The sequence below is a fragment of the Myxine glutinosa genome, chromosome 7, assembly GCF_964187855.1.
Source record: "Myxine glutinosa chromosome 7, kmMyxGlut1.1, whole genome shotgun sequence".
Lineage (NCBI taxonomy): Eukaryota > Metazoa > Chordata > Myxini > Myxiniformes > Myxinidae > Myxine > Myxine glutinosa.
The window spans coordinates 26,081,588-26,093,058 of NC_136267.1; the positions used below are offsets into that span (position 1 = coordinate 26,081,588).

Genomic DNA, 11,471 nt, shown 5'->3' on the forward strand with positions numbered 1-11,471 from the left:
GTGCAAAGTTTTTTGGTTTGAACAAGATGGCGCCCATACCACGTGATCTATGACGTCATAATTATCATTAAAAACTTGTTCCGGTGGAGTTGCACCTATGGTGAAAATTTCCTGTCAATCGGACCAACAGTTGCAGAGAAAATCATATTTATTCTGTGCGGACAAACAAACAGGCTCAAATGCAATACCCTCTCCTCAGGCGAGGGTAATTAATATAAAATTACACATACATCTGCCTAATATCTGATCAATAAATCAACAAAAAATTCAAAGTTCATAAATGCACATCAACCATACTTGAGCACCACATCACGACATGACTGACCACGGTCAAGCTTCTTTAGCACTTGCCCGCATTCTAAGCACTCACAGCCACTCTTTGCTTCTTATCATTAAGCCAGATTTCAATCCAGTTAAAGCTACTCCACCAGCTATTCCATAAGCCCATAGCTTCGCTAAACTTCTATGTGGTGCCTTATCAAATTGCCATCTGAGAGTCTTAGGCCTCAAAAGGACATACACAGTACATATACATACACGCTGGCTAGTGGTGCACCACCAACTGTGATTGGTGAGGCCAGATTGTATTTGGAACCCACGAGTGCCTTCTGCCACATGGACACATTGTGTTTTTTTCTTCTTTTGCCACATGGACACATTGTGTTTTTTTCTTCTTTTGCCACATGGACACATTGGACACATTCTTCTTATTTTGTATACAAGATCGAGGCTCGTGTAAGAGATAACATTAATCACACACGCAAAAAAAACGGACACAGAAAACATACAATAAAGGGAGCGGGAGACAAGATGGGGAGAGAGCTGGAAGTACACAAGTACAACAGCAGAGAACAGGGACATCGGGAGATCTGTGGGAGGGAGAGGGCTTGGGGGGAGGAGGCATGGGTAGTGGGGGGAGGGTGGGGGAGGTATAAAACAGGGACAGCTGGAGATCTGTCGGAGGGAGAGGGCTTGGGGGGAGGAGGCATGGGTAGGGGGGGGAGGGTGGGAGAGGTATAAAACACATGCACACTGCTAGGTGGACACTGGTGAAAATGATGATTGGAAAGCTCTTGGTGAACATCATCTCGGGATATGCTCCGCAGGTTGGTCGGAGCGATGAAGAGAAGGACAAGTTCTGGTGTGCGATAGAGAAGCTGATGGAAAACGTGAAAGATGAGGAAGTTGTTGTGGTAGGAGGAGACCTAAATGGACATGTGGGAAGGAGTATGGCCGGTTTTGAGGGAGTTCATGGGGGTTACGAATATGGTGTGAGAAATGGAGAAGGTGAAAGGATTTTAGAGTTTGCTGATGGAGCTGATTTGTTGATTTGTAATACTCAGTTCCAGAAAGAGGATAATAAGCTTGTTACATACACGGCAGGTGGGTCGACGACAACTGTTGACTACCTGCTGGTGCGTAGGCGAGATAGGGGGCACCTCCGAGACACAAAGGTGATCCCGGGGGAGGAGGCTGTTTCACAGCACCACTTGGTTGTCTGCGACATAAGGGTGAAAGGTGCGAGGAGAGCTCGGCGGGTGAAGTACCAACCGAGAATGAAGGTGTGGAGGTTGAAAGAGGTGACAGTGAGGGAGGCATTAAAAGAGAGGCTGAATATGGCAGAGGATGATATGGTTGAACTTGAAAGTGGTTGGGTGTCAATGAAAGATAGTCTGTTGGGAGCCGTTGGTAAGGTATGTGGATGGACAAAAGGACCAAAAGGACCAAAAGCACTCGGAAACATGGTGGTGGGGTGATGAAGTTGGAAAGAAGATTGACGAGAAGAGGAAGAAGTTCAAGGAGTGGCAGAAGGCGAAGGGTATGGGGGCAGAAAAGGCAGAGCATGAAAGTTATAAGGCAGCCAATAAGGCTGCAAAGAAAGAGGTAGCAAAGGCACAGGAGGCATGTAGGAAAATGTTCGGAGAACGCTTGGATTCGGAAGAGATAAAGAGAGCGGTATTCAGGATTGCAAAGCAGATAGCGAAAGAGAGGTGTGATGTGATGGGGGTGAGTTGCTTGAAGGATGAAGTGGGACAAATCGTTGTGGATCCAGATGGAATTAAAGGAAGATGGAAGAGATATATGGAAATACTGTTGAATGCAGAGAATGAATGGGATGGCAACATAGAGAGTAACCCGGTTTTAGGACTGGCAGAGAAGATAACCGAGAAGGAAGTTGAGGAAGTGATAAAAGCAATGAAGAGTAGAAAAGCGGTAGGGCCGACGGGAGTTGTGGGAGATATGTTGAAGGCAGCGAGAAATTGGGGTGTGAAGAGAATGACAGAGATCTGCAATCTGGTGGTGAAAGAAGGCCGCATTCCAGTGGATTGGGAACTGAGTAACCTCGTCCCTCTATACAAGGGGAAAGGTGACCCTCTGGACTGTGGCTCGTATCGAGCGATAAAGTTATTGGAGCCTGGAATGAAGGTATTGGAAAGGGTGTTGGAGAGGAGGATAAGGAAGAAAGTGAAGATTGTCGAAATGCAGTTTGGATTTATGCCAGGAAGAGGAACGACAGACCCGCTTTTTATTGTGAGGCAGTTGCAGGAGAAGTATATGGAGAAGAGGAAGAAGTTGTTTCTTGGGTTTGTTGATCTGGAGAAAGCATTCGATAGGGTTCCACGTGAAGTAGTGACATGGGCATTGAGGAAGTTAGGAGTGGAGGAATGGTTGATCAGAGTAGTGATGGCAATGTACAAAAGAGCGCGCACAGCTGTAAGGACGAAGGACGGGAACAGTGGTGAGTTTGAGGTGAAGGTGGGAGTGCATCAGGGGTCGGTACTAAGTCCACTACTATTTGTAGCTGTGATGGAGGTGCTGGCTCAGAACGTAAAGGAGGGTTTACCGTGGGAGTTGTTGTATGCAGATGATCTGGTGTTGATTGCAGAAAGTATGGATGGACTGAAGGAGAAGATGAACAAGTGGAAGGAATGTATGGAGACAAAAGGTCTGAAGGTGAATATAGGAAAGACGAAGGTGATGGCAAGTGGTAAAGCATGTGGTGAGGTGGAAAGAACTGGGAAGTGGCCATGTGCTGTGTGCAGGAAGGGTGTCAGAGTGAATTCCATTCAATGTACAATGTGTGATGAGTGGGTTCATCAAAAATGTAGTGGTTTGAGAGGGTCATTAACCAGTGTGGCAGCTAAGGTGTGCACAGAGGGAGCTGCAGATGGAGGAAATGTTGAGTTGGATCTTGGAGATGGCGTGAAGCTGGAAGGTGTGAAAACATTTTGTTACCGAGGAGACATTCCGAATGGAGAAGGTGAATCAGACTCCGCAACGGTTGCTCGAGTGAGATATGCATGGAAGAAGTTTCGGGAACTGAGTGGCGTGCTGACGAGGAGGGGAGTGTCATTGAAGCTGAAGGGAAAGGTGTATGCTGCATGTGTGAGAAGTGTTATGATTTATGGGAGTGAGACATGGGTAATGAACGTAGAGCAGCAATGAAGGCTGGAAAGGATGGAAATGCGAATCGTTCGGTGGATGTGTGGAGTATCGTTGAGAGAGAGGAAGACAAAGGATGAATTGCGAAAGATGATGGGAATAGAGCCTGTGATGGATGCTGTGAAGAGGAACAGTTTGAGATGGTTTGGTCATGTGTTGAGGAAGGATGAAAGTGACTGGTTGAGAAGAGTGATGGAAATGAATGTAGAAGGAAGTAGAGGACCAGGAAGACCGAGAAAGACTTGGCTAAAGATGGTGGAAGAAGAAATGCGGGCAAGGGGGTTAACAAGGAGAGATGCAGAAAATAGGGCAAAAATGGAGAAGATTGTCATGGGGACCGCAAGGTTAACCCCCGCTCTAGCAGGGAAAATGGCCTTAAAATGCCTGTTGTTGTTGTTGTTTTGGACACTGCTAGGACTTCGAGGAAGGAAGTCGGAATTTCAAATAAGTGTATCTGGGGGTGAATTAATGGGGGTAGAAAACATCAAGGTTTTGGATGGGGGAAGATAAGAGATGGTGGTGAACAGCTGTTTTAAAGACCTGGAGGGAGGAGTGGGATTGAAGAGAGTGAGGGAGTTTGTTCCAGAGGCGGGAGAAAAGAGGAATGAAGGAGTGAAGGTGAGCAGAGAGTCTTGATTTTGGCAGTTTAACCTTAAGAGGGTTGCTGACAGATCTTGTGTGACCTGTAGGAATATTTGGGGGACAGAGCACAGATAGAGCTGGGTTAGCAAGACCGGATAGGAGTCGGTAGAAGACAGAAAGACCACCAACCTGCCTGCGGTGAGTGAGTGAAAGGCCCTCACAATCAGCTTCATCGTGGGAGATTCCACCAATCTTTTGATTTGGGAGAAACCAAACTTTTGGCCACCAATTACAACCAGGAAGCATCGCCGTTGTTATTAAGCAGTTGGGAAATGTACAAATGTTCTCTGACCAGGGCCTAGCTCCACTTCTTTCCCATATCCACTTGCAACATGCATCAGCAACTCCATAACCAAAACAAACAAGATGGGGAAGATGGCCCACCCCAAAGGAATCCCCATCCCCACCCTTTGTCATTCTGTTTTCTAGAACTGTCGCAAACTATCGCAAACCAAATCCAAAACTGATTATAATGTGCTATCAGAAAATTCCTAAATCTTCCCACACCTAAACTAGTTCCATGTCATATCTGATCAGGGCATGCAGCACTGAACTATATACACTCTCCAAGTGCAGCCATACCACCGTAACGTCTCCTTCATTTGCATCTTCACCTTCTGCAATACTTGCCACACCATTGCTGAGTGCTCCATGCATCCTGGTGAACCCGGTGCTCCTGCCTTCTGAACAACCATCCACGAAACCATTCTTACTAATGAAGACAGATAGCCGAGCAATAAATATACCACATCAATATCTTACCATCTACATCTAGCGATGCTATTGGTCTAAACTGCCCGATTGTCACAGACAGACTCCTCCTTCGGAATGCATACTCCTCCCACCTGACTCCATTGAATGGGTACCACTCCACGCCTCCACACCACCTTCAACGCCTTCCCTAAATACCACATGATGTCTCCACAACTCTTTAACACTTTATATGGTACCTCACTTGGTCCAGGAGTGATGCAGCCTGTGCCTTCCTCCTCAAAACTGCCTCAATCTCAGACATTTTCAGCTCTGCCAAATCAAATGGAACACCAAGCTCTGTCGGTCTCACCAAGCCTTCCATATCCTCCACCACTTAATCCCTCCTTACATCTGTGTAAGCAACATACATTTGACGTTCCAACTTCCAACCCTTCCTTTTATACTTTCAGTGTGTCAGATCTAGGCTCATCCAACAGATCCTTCATAAATCTAAACCTTCTTTTCTTTGTACTTTTTTCGCTCCTACTTTCTGTCCTTTTTTTGTTTCATGACTTCATTCTCACATCCTCCACACTCCAAGCCCATTCATCTCTCCTTCCATATCCTGCTCAAGTCCCTCAGATCCTTTCTCAATTCTTGGTTCTCCCTCTGCCTCCTGCTGAACATTAGCCTAGCCTCCTTCAAAACCCACTCCTTCACTCTAAACATTACACATGCATTCTCAAATACGATCTCATTGATCTTCCTCATTAAGGATGAAAGATACCATCCTTCACCCTTTTTTAAAAACCAAACTGTGAAGTGCCTCGCGCCCTACTTCATACATCCGCTCCCATGCTCTTCTGCCTCCTACGGCCATCTCCCTCTCCTTCACCTCACTTCATTTCCCCTGCTGAAGCACGATCTCAGGACTTACAACGCTGTGTTTTTTTTTCTTTTTCCACCTGGCTGCTTCTCCCAGTCATCCTACATGCCCCATTTTCAAAGACCCTTTGTTGTCTGTTGCCCCTCGTTCCCACACAACTTGCGTGGTGTGGAGACACGGATGCTCAAGGTCCATTTCTAACGTGATACATCCGGCTGTTAGTGGGTTGGTAAAAGTGAGGGTGTGGAAGCATACAACAACAGGCATTTTAAGGCCATTTTCCCTGCAAGAGCAGGGGTTAGCCTTGCGGTCCCCATGACAATCTTCTCCATTTTGCCCTATTTTCTGTATCTCCCCTTGTTAACCCCCTTGCCCACATTTATTCTTCCACCATCTTTAGCCAAGTCTTTCTCGGTCTTCCCCGTCCTCTACTTCCTTCGACATTCATTTCCATCACTCTTCTCAACCAGTCACTTTCATCCTTCCTCAACACATGACCAAACCATCTCAACCTGTTTCTCTTCACAGCATCCATCATAGGATTAACAATTAACATCACAACAATGAGGGTGTGGAAGCATATGTAACTTCAATGGCAAAACGAAATAGATGTCGTTTTCATAAAGCAGTTGAATTTTAAATTGCACTCGCAATGTGCAATATTGATCTCATCAGGGGATACAAACCGGTTTTTGCTTCGTTTTTATTGCGATCTTTTGAGACCAAATGTTGCGATTATGGCAAAATAACATTTTCAGTTTCAATTTATTGAAAGTGTTTGAATATTCAGCAAAAATCTATGGATTTATTCCTGAATGTGATATTAAAAGAGGTAAAATTAATGTCGTGTTTAATATTTTGATTCCCTCCATAAAATTGTATTTGCATCTAAACTTCTGATATGTAAAGTATGCGTGTGCTTGATCACATGTCTTTACAAGTTGGGTCACCCGATAAAGATTGGGTTGTTAGGTCCTGAGTAAAACATCAAGAAGACTTGATTATAGTCGTAGCAACTAGAACGTCACTAGGTAGAGCGCATACCTCCGCCAGGCTGAACAGTTTATGTTTTGTATCCCACTGATCGGCCGGATCTGGATTCGTACCTGAACCAAAATCGAATTGGCTTGTTCTTGTCACCGAACCAACTCGTCCACCAAGTTTAGTCATAACTCGTCCATAACTTTTTTAAATATCATGCTGAAGCACGCGGTGCTACGCGCGAGACTTGCTACTAAGGAGGAAGCGGACAACACGGTAAGTTTAATGTTCTTTATTCAAAGAGGTTACTGAAGCACTGGCGCGCTCCGGGCTGCGCGCCCGGTGTATATCCTGAGGCCACGCCTACCCCTCGGGCGTGGCCGCCGCCCACTTGGTGCGCGGAATGATGTCACCACGCTAGTGGGCTTTCGTGTCTGCCACACGCGCCCCCCCAGAATTCCCGCGCACCTGGAGGGCCAGTTTGCGGGGCAAACAGATGACCCGGCCGAAGCGCCCTCTGGCGACCGGCGGCGTCCGGGGTGCAGGGATGCCAGGTGGGATGCCCCCGGCTGTACCCAGGATGGGTGCCGGACCGGGGGGCGGCGTGCCTGCGGTGCTGGGCGGTGCCGGGGGTCCGCCCGCAGGGGGGCGGCCACGACGCGGGGGCCGAGCCACCGGCGGTGGGTGGTCCACGTCGAGGTGGGCCGGCTTGAGGCGGTCTATGGAGACCCGGTCAGGAGTGCCGCCGATGTCCAGGGTGAAATGTTTCACCCCGGTCTCCAGCACGCGGAAAGGCCCGTCGTACGGGGGCCGCAGTGGTGTCCGGTGGGCGTCGTGCCAGACGAAGACGTACTCCGCGGTGCGAAGCTCCGGGGCGACGTGTGTAGGAGGGTGCCCGTGGTGCGCCGTCGGCACCGGGGCGAACCTCCGGGCGGTCTCCTGCAGCGCAGAACGCTCCTGCGCCGCGGACCAAGGTGCCGTGGGGTCGGGGAGGAACTCGCCCGGCACCCGCAGCGGTTGTCCAAAGACCAACTCCGCCGCGGATGCGCGCAGGTCCTCCTTGGGCGCCGTCCGGGGGCCCAGCAGGACCCAGGGGAGCCTGTCGACCCAGCCGCCGTCGCGGAGGGTGGCCCGGAGCGCGGCCTTCAACGAGCGGTGGAATCGCTCGCACAGGCCGTTGGCCTGGGGGTGGTAGGCCGTGGTTCGGTGCAGCTGGACCCCAAGCCCCCGCGCGACCGCAGCCCAGAGCTCCGAGGTGAACTGGGGGCCGCGGTCGGACGAGATGTCCGAGGGGGCGCCGAACCGGGCGACCCAGGTGGCGATGAACGCCTGCGCGATGTCTGCCGCCGTCGTCGCCGCCAAAGGCACGGCCTCCGGCCACCGGGTGGTGCTGTCCACCATGGGGAGGACATGGGTGAAACCCTGCGAGGGGGGCAGGGGACCCACCAGGTCCACATGAACGTGGTCGAACCGACGTTCCGGCACCGTAAATGGGGCCAAGGGGGCCTGGGTGTGTCGGTGCACCTTTGCGCGCTGGCACGCGAGGCACGTCCTGGTCCAGCCGCGGACGGCCTTCCGGAGGCCATGCCAGACAAACTTGTCGGCGACCAACCCCTGGGAGGCCCTCGTGCCCGGGTGGGACAGGCAGGCCGTGGATGGCGTCAAAAACCTGGCGCTGCCAGCCTGCGGGCACGATGGGGCGAGGCCGCCCGAGGGAGACTTCGCAAACCAGGGCCGTGCCCGCGCCGTCGAAGGGCACCTCGGTGACGCGGAGGCCCATGACGGTAGTCCGCAGGGCCTGGACCCCGGGGTCGGCGGCCTGGTCCGCTGCCATCCGGGCATAGTCGATGCCAAGGTGGACTGCGTGGGCGACGGCCCGGGAAAGGCAATCGGCCACTGGGTTGTCTTTTCCCGCGACGTGCCGGATGTCTGTCGTGTACTCCGACACGGCCGCGAGGTGACGCTGTTGCCGGGCCGACCACGGCTCGGCGACCTTGCCCATCGCGAAAACCAGCGGCTTGTGGTCGACGAAGGCCGTGAACGCACGGCCCTCGAGCAGATGGCAGAAGTGCCTGACCGCCAGGTGAAGCCCAAGCAACTCGCGGTCGAAGGTGCTGTAACGACGTTCGGGCGGGCGAAGCTGCCGGCTGAAGAACGCCAGCGGTTGCCAAGCTCCATGCACCCATTGCTCGTACACCGCGCCCACCGCGTCGTCCGAGGCGTCGGAGGTGAGGGCGATCGGTGCATCGAGCGCCAGGTGCGCGAGCATGGTGGCGTTGGCCAAGGCGAGCTTCGCGCCCGAGAACGCCGCGTCCATCTGCTCGGTCCAGGTAACGTCACCTTTGCCCGGCTTCCCCCGGAGGGCCTCGTGCAAGGGGCGCAGGAGCTGGGCGATGCGGGGCAGGAACCGGTGGTAAAAGTTTACCATGCCCAGGAACTCCTGGAGCCCCTTGATCGTGCGGGGGCACGGAAACCCCTTCACCGCCTCCACCTTGGCCGGTAGGGGGACGGCCCCGTGCCTGGTGACGCGGTGCCCCAAAAAGTCGATTTCAGCGACACCGAACCGGCACTTGTCGGGGTTCACGATCAGGCCGTGCTGGCCCAGACGTTCGAAGAGCGTGCGGAGATGGTGAAGGTGCTCTTCGCGGGACGCGCTGGTGACGAGGATGTCGTCCAGGTATACGTGCAAAAAATCCAAGCCGCGCAAGATGCTGTCTATGAGGCGCTGGAACGCCTGAGCCGCATTTTTCAAACCGAAGGGCATCCGAAGAAATTCGAAAAGCCCGAATGGCGTGATGACAGCCGTCTTCGGGATGTCCTCCGGCCTGACAGGGACCTGATGGTAGCCGCGTACCAGGTCCACCTTTGAAAAGAAGGACATATTCGCCAAGCGGGCGGAAAAGTCCTGAATGTGGGGGACGGGGTAGCAGTCGTGGGTGGTGGCGTCGTTGAGGCGCCGGTAGTCCCCGCACGGTCGCCATCCCCCGCCGGGCTTGGGCACGATGTGGAGCGGGGACGCCCATGCGCTGTCGGAGCGCCGCACGATGCCGAGCCGCTCCAGCATAGCGAAAGCCGCTTTAGCTACGGCGAGCTTCGTCGGCTCGAGGCGGCGTGCCCGGGCGTAGACCAGTGGCCCGGCGGTGGGGATGTGGTGTTCCACCCCGTGCTTGACGGTCCCCGCCGAGAAGGTCGGCCGCGTGAGGGCCGGGAAACCCGCGAGGAGGCGGGCGAATTCGTCCGCTGCCGGAAGCGTACAGATGAACCTGGCCGGAACGGAACCGCTCAGCAAGCCGCTCGGTGAGCCGCTCTGTGAGCTGCTCAACGAGCCGGGCAGCGCACACGCGAGCGAGCTGAACGTCTCAGCCTGGACAAGCCTTCTGCGCTTTACATCGACCAGTAATCCATTCGCACATAAGAAGTCCGCGCTGAGCAGTGCCATGGGCACGTCGGCCGTAACGAACGACCAACGGAAAACCTGACCTCCGAACCGCAGGGAGAGACAGCGTTTTCCGTACGTGCGTATAGACGTACCATTGGCCGCAAGCAGCACGGGACCTCGGCCCGCGGTGTGCTTGTCGGATGTACCGGCAGGAACGACACTCACCTGCGCTCCCGTATCGCACAGGTAACGGCGCCCGGACAAGGTGTCCGTTATGTACAGAAGGCTGTTGGAATTGCCGACGCTCACCGTTTCCACCGAGCACCGGCTCACCCGTTTCCCGACCTGCCGAATGAGCACAGCGGCTGACACTGCCGAGCCTCGTGGCCGAACTTGGCGTGGAAGAAACACCAGGCGGGCAGCTGCGGCGTCGGAGGCCGCGGTTTTCTTCGCGGTGGCGGTGGTGGTCGGGGCGTGGCGGCAGACACGAGGTGCGGTGCGTCGGGGAAAGCCTCGGGAGCGGCAACCGCGCCAAGACTCGCCTGCGTGTCCAAAGCCACGTAGTATTTGTCGGCCTCGGCAGCGAGCGCATGAGGTTCTGTTAACGCGGAACCAGCCAAAGCGAGGCGGACTCGTGCTGGCAGCTGGCGTCGAAATAACGCCCGGAATAGAGCATTCGGGGTTTCGTCGCCCATGAGCGCCAGCATATGGTCCATACGGACCGACGGTCGCGTGTCCCCGATCTCGGGGAGGTCCAAGAGGCGATCGGCCCGTGCGTCCACCGTAAGGCCGAACGTGGCGAGGAGAAGACGCTTGACCGCCTCGTACTTGCCGTCGGCAGGTGGATCCCTTAGGACCGATACGACGCGGGTGGCCGTGCCGGGCCCGAGGGCGGCGACCACGTGGCAGTACATGGTCTCATCCACCGTGATGCCTCGAAGTCGGAACTGGGCTTCCGCCTGCAGGAACCAAACTTCGGCTTGTGACTCCCAGAATTCGGGGAGCTTGATGGAGACCGCGTTGGTAGCCATTGTTGCGGCAGTTTCGGGTAGTCAGCGACGGCTGACTCGAATGTCGGAGGTCACCAATGAAGCACGTGGTGCTACGCGCGAGACTTGCTACCAAGGAGGAAGCGGACAACGCGGTAAGTTTAATGTTCTTTATTCAAAGTGGTCACTGTAGCACTGGTGCGCTCCGGGCTGCGTGCCCGGTGTATATCCTGAGGCCACGCCTACCCCTCGGGCGTGGCCGCCGCCCACTTGGTGCGCGGAATGATGTCACCACGCCAGTGGGCTTTCGTGTCCACCACAATGCTATATATCACTTTTCGCCCGATCTCTCAATGGTGAAGAATCACTTAAAAAATTAATAATTCTCGTATTCGAATCCATATTCAAATTTTCATCAAAATCGAATCGATTCGTCCCTGTAACACGCCCAACCTCT

At 53.6% G+C, this 11,471-nt stretch overlaps 1 protein-coding gene across 1 annotated transcript in view; it reads left to right on the plus strand.

Annotated features, from left to right (window-relative positions):
• NCAPG2 (non-SMC condensin II complex subunit G2) overlaps nucleotides 1–11,471 on the plus strand; it is a 275,080-nt gene that overhangs the window by 260,633 nt on the left and 2,976 nt on the right. The window lies entirely within an intron of this gene.